Source organism: Cetorhinus maximus, chromosome 17 (assembly GCF_964194155.1).
Source record: "Cetorhinus maximus chromosome 17, sCetMax3.hap1.1, whole genome shotgun sequence".
NCBI lineage: Eukaryota > Metazoa > Chordata > Chondrichthyes > Lamniformes > Cetorhinidae > Cetorhinus > Cetorhinus maximus.
In genome coordinates, this window is record NC_135895.1 from 98824570 (window position 1) to 98840285 (window position 15716).

General features: G+C 46.6%; 1 protein-coding gene across 4 annotated transcripts in view; it reads right to left on the reverse strand.

The window, feature by feature from the left end:
* Window positions 1-15716, reverse strand: part of nr5a2 (nuclear receptor subfamily 5, group A, member 2) — a 183216-nt gene that overhangs the window by 62736 nt on the left and 104764 nt on the right. The window lies entirely within an intron of this gene.

Here is a 15716-nt window from a genome sequence, read left to right on the forward strand (position 1 = left end):
GATGAGTAGAATCTTTAGTTTTAACTGCAAGCCTGGAGAATTTTAGATGCTGGCCAGGTCTTTCTCTTACAATGGATCAGTATAAATAATGATGTCAGTAAAACTAGCACCCAAAGGCGTCAATCAAATTACACCAATTTAATTGTGCCGAAGAGTATGTTAATGATGCTACCTACATGTTTCAGGGCAGAGTGGGCTTAGTGCTTGATTCATTTATATGTAATTTCAGGGGACCTCTTATGATATTGCTCATTCTTTGCCCTGGAATATGCCCATTTGCAATGTGGGTATATCAAGTATGAACCAATGTTAAACCTCATTGGATTTGCCAGCGGGAAAACCGGTTTGCTGGCGGCAGTGCTCAGCACGCTGAACTCAAGTGATGGACAAAGGGGCCATGACCTCTAGTTCTTGTTCTTTGATCGGTTTAAGGGACTCAACACACACTACATCACACAGCCTCAAGACTTTTTGTAATACTGTTTGATTCAAAATATACATCTCTAGGTGATAACTAATTAATAGTTAGAATGTGAAACTTGCTGAAACTGCATGAAAGCACATGGAGTGACTGAGGTGAATAACATAGATGTATTTAATGAAAAGCTAGACAAGCACATGAGGGCGAAAGGAACAGAAGGTTAAGGGATAAAGTCAGATGAAGTGAAGTTGGATGGCGCATGTGTGGAGAATAATATAGAACTAGGGGGCACACTTTTATATAAGGCGTCTCCATTTAAGACAGAGATAAGGACGGATTTCTTCTCTGAGGGTCATCAGTGTTTGGAATTCTCTTCCACAGAGGGCAGTGGAGGCCGGGTCATTGAATATATTCAAGGATGAGTTGACAGATTGTTGATAGACAAGGGAGTCAAGGGTTATGAGGGGCAGGCTGGAAAGTGGAGTTGAGATCACAATCAGATCACCTGTGATCTAATTGAATGGTGGAGTAGACTTGGGCTGAATGGCCTACACCTGCTCCTATGTCTTATGTTCTTATAAACACGGGCATAGGCCTGTTGTACAAATGATCTGCTTCATTCTGTGAATATGCTGTAAATCACATGCAATTCTATGTTAATTCCCTTGCTGGGCAAAGGGTGGAAGGGCAAAATGATTGAACAAAATAAGTATTTGACAAGTTGAAACAGTGCAAGACATTGACGAAAGCTGTCGAAGGATGTATACTGATGTCAGAAAATTCATTTCACAGTGAACATTTCCATTTTAAGCAACATTGGCAATAACTAAGAAGCAGATGTTTTTCTGTGATGCGTGTGGTGGTGAGGGGAAAGGGGGGAAAAGGAAATGAATCCACACATGCTCCCTTTAACCAGCGGGGTGGAGAATGGAGCCTGACTCAGGCTCCAGAGTGCCTGCCTATCCTCTTGGCAGCTCTTGCATGGCTTCAGGAAATCTGAAGAATGGTGGAGAATAAAATCACTTGAACATGGAGGTGGGAGGGTTGTTGTGATTTCAATCAATATGAAAAACTTCAACGAGATGCAACCTCTTTCAGGTATTGTTTCCATACATGATTATTGATATCACAGGAAGGACAACAGCAGTGTTTTGGTCTTTCTGTGCATGGAGGTTCAGACTGAATTAGTGCGTTGGCCAACAATCCTACTGATAAAACTAAGCTTTCATTTGTAACCCTAGTAAGATGTAAGAACACAGGCCTCCAAGAATTAGCCATAAAATCCCCTACATTCTTGATATGTGAGACAGGTAGAGTGAGGGTAAATTTGACTTTGGGTATTCGTGTATAGCATGTGATTGTGGATCATTTATACCATCGTCCAAAGTCAAAATGGCCCCAAAATGTCGGCAGAGCATTCAACTATGAAGGACCTTGATCCTGTCCTCACCCAACATCCACACACATGTATATTCTTGTAGCAGCAGGAACCTTGGCTGATCTCCTCCCTGAGCTCAAAGCTGCTGAGGCTGCACTGTCACTGGAATCAACTAGATCAGCGCAGGCCCAGGGATCACAGGCTTCAGTTTATAAGCAGTCGATCCTTGAAGCTTCAGATTTTCCCAGCAACTTCTGTGTGGGCCAAGCAGATCGATGTGGCTGAAATAAAAACAGAAAGTGCTGGAAATACTCAACAGGCCAGGCAGCATCTGTGGAGACAGAAACATTGTTAATGCTTCAGGTCGATGATCTTTCAGTGGAGTTGAATTCTTTCTCCACCAATGTTGTCTGACCTGCTGAGTATTTCCATGCTTTTTCTATTTTCATTTCAGATTCCAATGCCTGCAGCATTTTGCTTTTATTTCGATGAGGGTGACCATTGATATTTATTGTTTCACAGCTGGGTCAAAATCCTGGAACTCCCTTCCTAACAGCACTGTGAGTGCACTTACATCACAGGGACTGCAGCGGTTCAAGAAGGCAGCTCACCACCGCCTTCTCAAGGGCAACTAGGGATGGGCAATAAATGCTGGACCAGCCAGTGAAGCCCACATCCCATAAATGAATTTAAAAAAAAGCTTTTCTGGTAAATCTGTACACCTGAAAAACCCAACGCAACAATGATTCCATTCTGCTGATGCCCTATTTCACACTGACGGGTTTAACAACCAGAGAGCTACTGGTACTTGCAATCCTCCTCACCATCACGAACACCAGCTTCTAGGCAGCATACTTCGTAAGCAAATAGCTATATTTGTGAATCTATTTTACCTCAAAACTTTGACAACAGATTTGACAAAGCCTGTGTACTTTTCTTCATCGTATTTTAAGATATTTTTAAAGTACAATGTACAGAGTACTATTACACATTGAAACAAGATGTTACATTAACAACAGCTTGAAGTACTTGAAACAGTAGCAATAGGAGAACAATGTTATATTAACAAGCTCTTCCTAATAAACTAACTTTGTCAGGAGATGCTTGTTGAAGTCTGTCATTTTAATAGAGTGTAAAATAATAGAAGATAATGAACTGTTTGGCATCCAGCTTTTCCCAAGTGATGGTGTAACACCAGATGTTCATTAATCAAAGTATGCAAATACTAGAGAAATGCAACATTTGTAATCTGGCAGACAACAAAGAGCTGGGCTCATGTAGTTTCCCAGCATGAATGCAAATCGAGCATTAATGGCTGGAAGAGGAGGTTTACTCAGGGAGAATGATGGAAAGAAGTGCAACTTTCTGCTAACTCAAAAGCACCTCCCCCCCCTCCTCCCCCCCTCCCCCAGCCCACTGCCCCCCCCCCAGCAGCTAATAAAACAGATTGGGCCAATTTTAAAGCAACACATTATCTGCATTTCTATTGTGCAGATAGCAGCACAACTCAAATGATCTAATAATCCTAAAGAGGTGCTGAGGTGAATTTACACTTGGGGATTCTCAACCTGCAGTTAAGAGTGAATCTGACTTTCTACTGTATCAAAATTTCAGGAATTCAAAAGGCTCTTACGAGAAAAAGTGGTTTGGCTATTTGATCCAAATATTAGTTTTGAAGAGTAAATTGGTAGCTTAAGTGAGTTAATTTTTAAGTATAACTTTGCTACACCAAGTTCTTCAAAATTCCTGTTTAGGGTAGTGCTCACAATTACGAGGAATCATTGGGAATTTTGGAAAGACCAGCCAAGTGTTTAGGATTTAGTCACCCACCACCTCATTTGTACATTTACATTTAAAACATGTTACCAGCCCAGAGAGGTTGTGCAAATGCAACGAGATGAAAAGATCGGGACTATTTTCTTTTGTGCAAGGAGTGATTTCTCTGCTCGTGCTCAACTTTGTGATGCTTGCTGTGTTACATGATTGCAGCAAACAGCCAGCGCTAACTGTACTATTTATTAGCTGGTTGCTTTAGCAGGGGGCCATTATTGTGAGTGCCTAGCACCTGTTAAACCTAAAATGCTGGAAAAACTCAGCAGGTCTGGCAGCACCTGCGGAGAGAGAAACAGAGTTAATGTTTTGAGTCTGTATGACTCTTCCTCAGAGCAGTGAAGATGAGTCATTCGGACTCAAAGCGTTAACTCTGTTTCTCTCTCCACAGGTGTTGCCAGACCTGCTGAGCTTTTCCAGCATTTTTGTTTTTATTTCCAATTTCCAGCTTCCGCGATATTTTGCTTTCGCATGTTAAACCTAGCCTGCAACTGCTTAAACCTAGCTTGCACCTCTTAAAGAGGAGGTATGTTGTGGTTGATGACGGTACTGGGAGATTTTTGTGAGCTGAATCTGTCTTGGGAACATTGGTTAATGGCATAACTTGGGAGAATGTGGGGGTCTAAGGTTTTCAGATGCCATACTGGAGGATTTGGTGGAAGAGCTGCAAAGTATTCACAGAGGGCCAGATGGCCAGGGGGCACTCCAGACACACAGTCAAAAGGCAGTTGGAGCAGACAGTCCTGACAGTCAGTGCCAGGAGTCAAGCCCCAAAGGCCTGCATGAAGTTCAATAAGCTTACATGAGTGGTCAAGGTAAGAGAATGCATCTTCAACCTTCAAATCCCCCAACTGCACCACTAGCCTCATACTCTACTCATTGTACCACACTCCCATCACGCACCAACCGACAAATTTTTATATGTCACAACTCATTAAAACTCACTTTCATTGCTTCAACTCACCCTCACAAATTGAACATGCCTCCAAACCTCATCCTCGCATCTCACAGCTTTCACACATTGCCAGTTATTCAACCATGACAGCCACATCACTCAAACACATTGCACCACACTCATTGACATACTTTCCTCTCTCTTGCAGGACAAGGTAGCACACAGCCAGAGGCAGCAGGATGGGGCCAGGTACATCTACACCTCCTAACCCCCATGGCGGAGATCCTGCTGCCCATTTTTGGCACACCCATTACTGAGGCCATGGCAAGTGGTGGGGCTGAAACCACTTAAGATGACAGTACCTAATCTTCTTTCCCATATCTCACTTGCCCCCTCCCATCCCATACTTTCTTCTGGTTTACAAGCTGTAGATGGTATAAGCATGTGCATCTTACTTGCTCCCCTTCCCTGCATCACAACCTTAACCTTATGCCTTTTTCCTTTTGAATACCCGAGTACTGTAACCTGGCTAGGTGGGGGAGGAACACCAAGACGTCAGTGATGATGAAGACACAGCATCGTCACTCAATTTCATGCTTGCAGTCATCAGCTCAGATACTGACACTGCACATGACATGAAGACTGGCATAAAGGTGGGATCTGCATATGGTGTGACACATATGGGCTGCAGTCAGGGCAGGAGGAAAGGGTAACCAAGGGGCCAGCTGACCGGAGGGTGGGCTTGTGCATGTATTCTGCTGCAGAGGACACAGATGAGCACTTGGATGTGACAAGTTACAGAAGAAGCCTGATGGCTATGCACAGCAAAAAACGTTTGCTGCATTGGCAGGCCTGCCAGGAAGCTGCGATCAATGTTGAGTAATGTGGAAGAGTCCGACACCAGCTTCATACTGAGCTTTGCTCAGAGCTTGGCTCCCATCCTTTCGAGAATGGAAGTGGTGGTCAATTCCATGAGGATGCTTGTGGACCCAACTATGGTGCAGCATCTGATGGCCAATGTTGAAGCTTTCTTTGCAGTACAAGTAGAAGCCCCCCAACTTCTGCAGTGAAAGCTCAGACTGAAGCCATACAAGCTCAGCTTGCTGCTAAGCAAGGTCAGGCTGCTGCCATTATGGCTGTGCATTACAGCATAGGGGGGCGGTTTGCAGTGTGTCGTGGAAATCCAGTAATCTACCCTGAAGATATTTCAAGGATTGCTGAGGCGTTCCCCACATGGGTGTGGCAGTGGCCCTGTGAAGCACGATCCCGCTGTCCTCCCTCAGGAAGACAGTATTCGTCCCCCCAGCCCTGCCACTCCACCGCACTTTCACTAGCTACCCAGCCAGGACTGCTGCCTTCTGTGCCGCGATGGTGCGGTCCAAAGCGGGGCCTTTTAAACCCAGAGCTGCTCCAGGCTGTCCTCCAGGTCCATCTGCCATCTCCTCCACTGACAATCAGCAGCCTTCCACCAGCCATGCTGTAGCCACTGGGGTAGCACTGTGTAGGAGACTAGGACAGGCAAAAACAGCAAGGACAGGCACCACCATAATGCAGCAGGGTGATTAGTTGGCTCTTATATGAAATATGGTCCGCTCTCTACATTTGATTTGGAATGTTTATTTTGTGGTGACTTTTGTTTTTCCCTTGATGCCTCCCATTTCTGCCCCTTCCTTCTCCTCCTCCTGATGCTGTCCTTCCTCCTCCTCATGCTCCTGCTCCTCAGCTGCTTGCCGTGTAGCTGGTGGAGTGGCAGAGCTGGGAGGACGAATACTGTCTTCCTGAGGGAGGGCAGCGGGATCGTGCTTCACAGGGCCACTGCCACACCCATGTGGGGAACGCCTCAGCAATCCTTCAAATATCTTCAGTGTAGATTACTGGATTTCCACGACACCCTGGCAAGTGCAGTCCCCTCACGATGGTGAGGTCGTGCAGCATGCGGCAGACCCACCGTCGATCTTGGCACCTGCTCTGCCAGGCAATGAAAGCATTGTCTCAGCATGCCACTGATCTGTGCTATCACATAGGCTTTGAGTGTACGTATGCATGTGGATTGCACACTGGCGTCATCAGCCATGTAGTCAGCAGATAGCCCTTAACACCCAGAAGCCACCTTTTGGTTTGTCTTGGTGGCATAAAGATAGCCGGCACAGTGGAATGCCGCAGAATGAAGGCATCGTGGCTGCCAGGCTACTGGGCATTGACCTGCATAATTCTCTGTCCATGGCCACACACCAGCCAGACATTGAGGAAATGGAATTCCTTTCATTTCTGGTATGGGGCACAGTTGACATGTGGTGCCCACTATGTGTGCAATCAATGGCACCCTGCACCATGGGGAAGTCTGCTGTCATGGCAAAGCTGTGTACTTGCTCTGCCTGCTTCTCTCTGCCAAAGGAAAGGTCAGTGACCTCTCCCTGCCACAGTGGGCAGCAAACGGTGAAGCAAGAGCCAGAGAAATCAATCAGCAACTAATCTCTAACTAGTTACATGGGTGGGGCTCCTTCCTTGCTGCTGAATGTGAGGTTAAAGAATAGCATTAATCGGAGTGGCGAGCTCCAAAACTGCACCAATGGCATTGCGCACTGACTGACACTTTTATCTACCTACTCTGCCAGGGGCCGTACACTACGCCCAGGCTAATGCCCTCACCAATATTGCACCTGATGCACCTCTCCACAACACCTGCTGCATACACCAACTTGGACATCAAACGGCACCCACAGTACCTGAACAGTGGGTATTACTGATTTGAATTTCCTGCTGAAAATACAAACACGCGAATTAGGAACAGGACTAGGCCGCTCGGCCCCTCGAACCTTCTCCGCCATCCAATCAGATCAAGGCTGATCTGACTGTAACCTCAACTCCACATTCCCGCCTACCCCCGATAACCTCTCACCCCCTTGCCTATGAAGAGTCTATTTACTTCTGCCCTAAAATTATTCAAAGCCTCTGCTTCCACCAGCTTTTGAGAAAGAGAGTTCCTAATAGTTCTGAACAGTTTTTAAAAGCCATTTTCAGTCGTTTTTAACTGGGTTACTCATAGGTCAACAATTAGTCAACTCAGATTAAGTCACTCAGATTTTTTGTGATAAACCATTTTCTGCTGTATATATATATTAAGAAATATTTTTAATGCAAAAATTTTAAAACGAAATTACATTCTAAAATGCTGCCTGATTGCTTTGGTTCATGGCAAATTTTTCAATTGGCAAATCTGCAAATGGGTTTGAGAAGAAACCTGAGCAGAAAATACACTTTATGACACTAGTGCAATTTTGAGCGCAATTTGTATCTAGACCATTAATTGTGCCCAAAGTAGAACCTCTTGGCCCAGATATTCCAATAAAATTTGGAGTATTCAAACTCACCTCAACTTTAAATGGATCAAAATAAAAGTGTCGTGGTTTTTAATATATAGGTGGTCATCTTTTGTTTCCAGTTCTACAACTTTTCCTTCTTCCTTCTTGGCTCGTAGATTGTAAGGGAGGCCTAACTGGTCTGTTACAATTTCCCTGCGTATTCCTGAAGCATTGTGAAATGATGCACAGCAATGAACACAGTCACTTCAGTTATTCTGCTTACTCAGCCAAATCCACTGCAGCACTAACCCTCTGGTACTTCAGCAAATTATCAAACTCTTTGAACTCATTTGAGTCAAACCAAATAAACTAAATTAACAAATCAAGAGAACATAGTTAACCAAATCTAAATACCTATTTGGCTAGTGGCTGATCCCTGTCAAACTAAACTCTGTCTTCACTCAACACCTTGCACATTGACACGTTCTTAATCTCCATCTTTCACAGATACATACACAAAGGTTGTGCCAGGGGCTATTGGATAGAAATCAGGATTGGTATTGGTTGTCTGTTTTTAGCCATTCTTTCATAGAATTGGTTAAACAATTTTTGGATAGAGTTTAATGCCCTCCCCTGGGGTAAGTTTGGTGGAAATGGGGGTTTAATCAGGCGGAAGGGTGGCCTTGGATGACCTTCCTGCTCCTTCACCAATTGAGGCCCTTAAGTGGGCAATTAATGCCTCCTTAAGAGTCTCATCCCGTTGCAGCTGATATTAAGCAAGCGGCAGGTGGGGCACTCGCCATGCAGGGAGCATGAGAAGCAAACCTGTGCGGGGTTGCTTGTGGGCTCCCGGGAGGGGGCCCTCGTCCAAAGCCACTCAGTGCCTGATTGAAAGATCCAGCATCGAGAAGAGGGATACCTGCTGAGAGTCAACCACCCCCCAGCCTAGTTGCCAATCCTCCTTGCCCCCACTTCCACATGACCCCACCCTGTGGCCCCCTCCTGCAAACACTCAGCTGTGGCCTGGAATCCAGGCCTCGGGTATACTGGCAGCAGCCACCGCTTCCCCATTGGCGCTTTCGTTCAATGGAGCTGCCAGCCTCTGATTGGCCAGCAGCTCTCTGCGGGTGTGGATTTCCAGCCCCGGCCTGCTGCTGTCCAGTTAAGTGCCCCATCATCTCCATTAAACTCCGCCCATTATGTCCTTCTCCCCCCTACCATCATGGCTGATATCAGATATTAGCTGAGGTCAAGAGTCAAAGCTGGGCATTTAGTCTACATGGTTTAGTGCTACATTGCATGGTACAGTTACGTACAGTAGTGTCTGAAGACCCTAGAACTTTTTAGTTATCCATTCATAGATGTAGGTATTTCTGGAGAGGCCAGCATTTATTGTCCACCCCTAATTGCCCTTGAGAAGGAGGCAGTGAGCCATCTTCTTGAACTGCTTAAATCCATGTGATGTTGGCATACTCACAGTGCTGTTAGGTAGTAAGTGTCAGGATTTTGACCCAGTGATGCTGAAGTTTCAAGTCAGGATGGTGTGTGGCTTGGAGAGGAATGTTAACTTTTTTAAAAGGAGACTGCTTTTGGTGAATGAACTTTGCTAACTTATTGATATACAAAATATCAGAGATTAGCCTGTGAAATGGTTGAATAAAAGTATGTGCACTCTGCTAGGGGAAGAAAATATCTTAAGATACATTTTAATTTCAAGTTAACCTTAAAGTTTTGCTGACATTTATTTATTATAATTATTAAAAAATCCAAACCAAATTAATCTATTAAGTTTAAGCTGTTGTTCTGCGACACATTACGGTGAAGCTTCAAAGCTTTTAAAATCCTTTAGGCTTTTTCTGAAGAAGCATCAAAGCATTAAGCCTTAATTATAAATAGCCTGCTGTTAGGATGCCAATCAAAACAAGAACAATAGTCCGCAAACTGATAATGCAATAAGACAAAAAATTGTTATTCCTTTTATTTAGCCTTTGGCTGCTTTTTTTATGTCACACACAATATATCAAACCTATCGTGTTATGTACAGACGAGATAATAAACAAAAGCCTGCAGAAAAATTAGCACCAGTGATGCAGAGAACTTCCTCAAGAACTATTGATTAAGTAACAAAGGAACATGCCACTCATGGTCAGTAATTTAAGCTGCCGCGTCCTTTAATTACCTTAAAGAGTAGTGTGCAAGTCACACTTTGATAGCTGGTGTTTTATGCTCTGCAGACGCAGGGGAATGACTTGTAGGTTTTTGATCAAAATAACCACTGCGAGTTTGGAGACTGATTATAAAGAAGTGCAACTTGAAGGCAATATGGTTGTGAGCACATGAGGCAAAGCTATAGAATGTAGCATTTTTATCTTTGTACTGGATGAAATGTCACATTAGATCTCTAAATGGTATGGTATGGACTCATACAGTTGAGCTCTACTCCATGCCCCAGCTCTGTGATCGGCGAGACCCCAGGGTTGAAGCACCAAAGTACATGTCGGTAAACAAACATGAGCGATCATACTAGGAAAACTTATAGAAGAGATTGAGTTTGGAAATTCCATTTTGTAATGGTTAAACATTTACAGCCCATAACCGCAGAAGGAATTAATGATTTTATGAAGCACTGTATCTTTAAAAAGATACAGGTCCTACATATTTAAACTTTAGTTAGTCGGGAAAAGATTATAAAGGCTAACAATTCTGCACTGGATAAGCACTTGATTTCTTAAGTGTACACAATTCTTGGCTGTTGGTACTTTGAAGGAAAAAGTGGTTATTGTAGCAGGCAGCAGTCTCTCCCCTTGACAGTTGTTACAAGTATTGTGTCAAATACTCACCTGGGCACCTCCCTATTCTTTACCTTTTGGAAACATCAGTTCATCCAAAACTTTGCCTCTTATTTCCTATCCAGCACCAACGACCACTCACTCCTGTCCTTGCTGAGCCACATTGACTCCTCGTTCTTCAACACCTCAAACTTAAAATTCGCACCCCATATGTTTGAATTCTCTCAAGGTCTCTTCCCTCTTAGCTCTGTATCCTCTAATTGCACAACAATCACCCGTGAACTTCCCATTCCTTTGCTTCTGGCCCCCTGTGTGTTCCTCATTCCTTCCCACATTAGGTGGTTGCACTTGAAGCAGTTTAGGCCCCCGGCTCTGGAATTTCTGCTCTTATTCCCTCCTTCAAGCCCAGCTCTTTGACCAAGGTCTTCGCTATCATCCCTGACGTCTCCTTCCTTGGGACAGGATCCATTTGTTTTTGAATTATGCCTCTGTGAAGCATCTTAGGTCATTTATCTGCATTGTCGGTGCTCTGTAAATCTAAGCTGTGTTGATGAAATGTTACAGAGAGCGCATTTTGCATGTAGCTAATTTAAAATGACAGGATGGCTGAAGCATCCTGGGTTTGTGATTACCTCTCTACAGTTGTTCATTTATCTCCATCACACTGTTGGGCTCCATAACTTTGCCAAATAATTTCTACTGCTTATATTGTCAGCAGAAAAGCAGGACAGAGGAAAGATAACGATGATGAACAGCAAATACTATTAATTTAAATGAAAGAAGAAAACTTGCAGGATTTTTCGCTTGGCGTGCGGGCACACACCCGACGTGCTTGAGTGTAAAATAGCTCGCGGTGACATTGGGTGAGGGTCCCGACGTCATCACGCACCCGCGCGATATTTTGGTTGGTGGGCGCACGTGGGCGCCGGAGCCGTGCCTGCCATTAATTAACAGGCCGCTTAAGGCCATTAAAAAGAAAACTGACGCCGATTTTTCCTTACCCGTGTGATTTTGTGCTCATGGCACGGGCAAAACGGGCAGGCGGCCAGCTGACAATTTCAAAAACCTCATCCAAGGGCGGGATAAAAAGGGTCTGCAGTATTGGCAGTGTGAGCAGTGAGGAGTTCAGTAGATAGTTTGCTTCTGGTGACTTATTGGTATTTGGCAGGTTCTTCGCTGTTTGGGGCTTCATTGTTAGCATTTCCAGGCTCCTCGATGTCTCCAAGGCCCCCGGAGAATTCAGATCGTGCGGACCCTTCCAGGTATCAGACAGCCTTCCGTTACCCTGGTAACGGGGATTGTGGTCTCCGCTGGAGGCACCTCCTCTGAGGAGGAAGAGAGATGCAGAAGGGAGAGGAGGCCGGGTGTCCCAATGCAGCTTCCAGGGGAGGGACCTGTGGGAGGAGAGGCGCAGGCACAAGGGGCGCAGGGCCAGCAGGTAGTCCAAGGTGGAAGGGGCTGCAGAAGACGCCACTATCTTGCTGCCAGGGTTTACAGGCAGCGATGCAGCTACCTCAATATGTCCGAGGTGCAATGCCGCAGGAGGCTCCGCCTCTCCAGGGAGACTGTGACCTCCATTTGTTAGATGATTGGCCCTGAGATCAGCTCCGACTGTGTGGGTGGACACCCCATGCCAGTGGCTCTGAAGGTCACAGCGGCCCTCAACTTCTATGCCTCCGGCCCTTTCCAGGGGTCAGTGGGTGATCTGTGTGGAGTCCCCCAATCAGCTGTCCACAGTTGCGTCAAGCTGGTGACAGAAGCTCTGTTCAGGCAGGTATTGACTTTCATTCATTTCCATATGGACGAGGCCAGCCAGGCTGAGTGAGCCAGAGGCTTTGCAGTGATTGCTGGGATCCCCTGTGTCCAGGGTGCAATCGACTGCACACATGTGGCCATCAAGGCGTCAGCAGGTCAGCACAACATTGCACAACAGAAGATCACCCGTGAACAGTCCCTCTTGTGCTCATGGTGTCTTAAACTTAACGTTTACGGATGCTACGTCTTGGTGCTCCCCCCTCGCTGGCACCGGCATTGGCGGCAGCCGGCTGACCCTGCTGCCTTGTTGACCTTGATGACCTTGGCGGTCGTCCTCTGGCCAGCGAAGCCTGTGCTGGCCCCACCTGGGAGGGAGTGGCCAGTGCCAGGGCTGGCATCTCCCCAGACATTGAAGCCTCATCAGATGCCACGGAGGAGCTGCTGCCATCATCCCGAGCACCCTGAGAGGAGCCCGCAGAGAGAACAGGCAGCTTGTGCACCAATGTGAGGTTGTTCTGGACCTCCCTGCTCACCACAGGCACCTAGCTGGGATATTGGGTGCCTCATCCTTCTCCCACATGGACACTGACCACCTGGCGTCAGTACCTGTGTGAGGGTTTGCAGGTCTGAGCACAATCCCAGGAACCCCTCATTCTGTCCCTGGAGCTGCCTCTCCATGAGAGTCGCCACTCTCTCAATGGAGGAGGCAGTGCGCTCGGCCATGAGGGTCAACGCAGTGCTCGTGCTGCACATGGACTCCTCTTTAATGGAGACCATGGCATCCATAACCTCATGGATCTCCGCCAGATCTTCCCGCACATCCCGCTGGACGTCCAGCATCTGCCACCTAAGGGACGACTCCAGGGGCTCATCATCTGCCTTTGACTCAGCATCGTCCTGGACCGACTGCTGGCGCCCTGGGCACTCTCTGCCTCCGCCTGTACCTCAAGCGAGCATGAAGTGCCCTCACCGCTATGCACCGAGATACTAGTTGAAGATCTAACGCCCACCGAGGTGCTGGTATCTGTGCTGGTGCCTGGTTCAGAAAGCGGGTGCATCTGGAGCCTGGCGGTCCTCTGGCATCAGGGGTGGGTCTTCAGGGTTCTGCCATTGGGTACATGGTGGCAAACCTAAGGGAGAACAACAACATGTCATTAGTTTAAGTCATCACACTGTTACTGTGCATGCCAGGCACCCTGGTGAGACAATGGTGATCTGCATCATGGTGCCCTCATCTTTCAATGATCAATGGGGAATTCGATTTTGGACTCCTATCAATGAAGAGACTACACAGGATTGTTTGCAGCATCCAAAACTCTCACCTCACTGCGCTGCACTCTTACCTTCGTCTGGCACCCCAGCCTCTCCACGGCCGGTTGACTAAGGTACGTGGCCTCTCCAGCTCCAAGGTGTCCTGCTCCTATCTGGTGAGGATTAGGAGGTTAGTGGGGCCTCCGCCAGTCCGCGATCTTTCAATGTTGTTATGGGCCATCTTCTCCTGAAAGGACAGAGGAGCATTGATTAGTCCACTCTCTACCCGTAGCACCATTGCAGCCTGGCCAACCCTAGCTGAAGAACGCCTTGCAGGGCACATCCGAGTCGTAGCCCTCGAGCTGCAAGGCACTCAGTCCAAGCAGCCAGGGCTCACCCCCTTGGCCAGCTCTAGCGTCATTGATCTTTGGCACTCAGACTCTAACAGCCCTGAGCTCCACGGGGGGTGGGGGGCGGTTAGCCCTTAATGCTTCAACAGACTGATCCATGCCAACACGGTACTCACCCTTCCTGAGCACAGGTCGTTAAATCTCTTGTGGCACTGCACCCAGGAGCGCCGCACAGCACCATGGCTGCTGACTAGCACTGCTACCTCCGCCCAAGCTCGTTTCGTAAAGTGCGGTGGCCTCCTGCTTCCATCCGTGGGGACAAGGGTGTCCTTCCTGGCAGCCACCTCCTCCAGAAAGACCGCGAGGCACTCCTCAGAAAACCAGGGTGGGTGGGGGGTGGGTGCTGAGTGCCCACCCTAGCTGCCCTCCCGCCTGGCATCTGCAGCCGCATTTGCATCCATTATTTTTATTCTCCTGCTGACAACACCGAGAATGTCTTCATCGCTGGCAGCCTCCCAGGGCCTGACTGTGCCGGGTCGTCATTGGACCCAGCGGTCAACAGGCCCCCGCCCGCCCCTTTCTGACCACTGGGGAGCTGCTGTTCATGCTTGGCGGGCCTTAATCGGCTCTCCAGCATGAAACCGCGGTCAGGGGCTGATCGCGGGTGGTGGACCGTTTCCCAGCCGTTCCCGGGCCCCGCCCTCCGACCTCAAAATCCTGCCCAATTGCTGGGGAATTTTACTGCAGGTTCATCGTCATTTGAAGAGCTGTTAAATTAAAGTTTCAGGTACGAACTCCCATCAAAACCCAGGAGCTCGTAAGATGTCTCCAACGACAACGATTCAGATCATATCAAATACCTGCTAGTTTGATTTGAAAAAGAAGGTAACAAAAATGGAGCTTGAAACAACAAGGAAATTCTTTCGAAGAAATCACAGGGTTAGATTCAGATACGGTATAACATAAACTCCAGTTCATAAAGGAGCTTTGTACAGCTCTACATAATCACCTTTAGAAAATAGATTCATTCAGATGGAACATCAAATGAATTAATGGAACAAAGCTGCTCATTGCAATTCTGCAAGTTTGAAACTGGTTTATAACTGGTTCCCAGAAGTATAGAAACAACATAGGTTTTCAGTAATTGAAAACAGTCCATGATGCCTGGGATTTTTTTTCCATTTTCAGAATGTGGGCATCGTTGGCAAGACCAGCATTTATTGCCCATCCCTAATTGCCCTGAGGTGGTAATGATAGCCCGGTTTCCTGAAACAATGGTAGCAGATTTTGACCACTGAGTAGCTTGCTAGGTCACGTGAGAGGGCAGTTAACAATCAACCTCATTGATGTAGGACTGGAATCACAGGTAGGCCAGACTGGACAAGGATGGGAGGTTTGCTTCCCGAAAGGACATTGGTGAACCTGTTAAGTTTTTATGACAATCCAATAGCCTTCTGGCCACTTTTTTCTTTAAATTGGTAATTGTCTTTTATTTCCAGACTTTTTAAAATTGAATTCAGATTCTCAAACTGAGATTATTAGTCCAACCTCTGGGTTACTGGTCCACTAATCTAACCACTGCCATCCGAACTGGAGAGGGTTAAAATTAAATGATTATAGCAATTGACAACAAATTATGACTGCTTGATGATGAATATTTCTATGCTGGGGGATATTGATTTCAGTTTTCCTACCACAGAGCCTGAAACAAACACTGGGCAAGTTTGGAAGAAAGCAAGATTGAA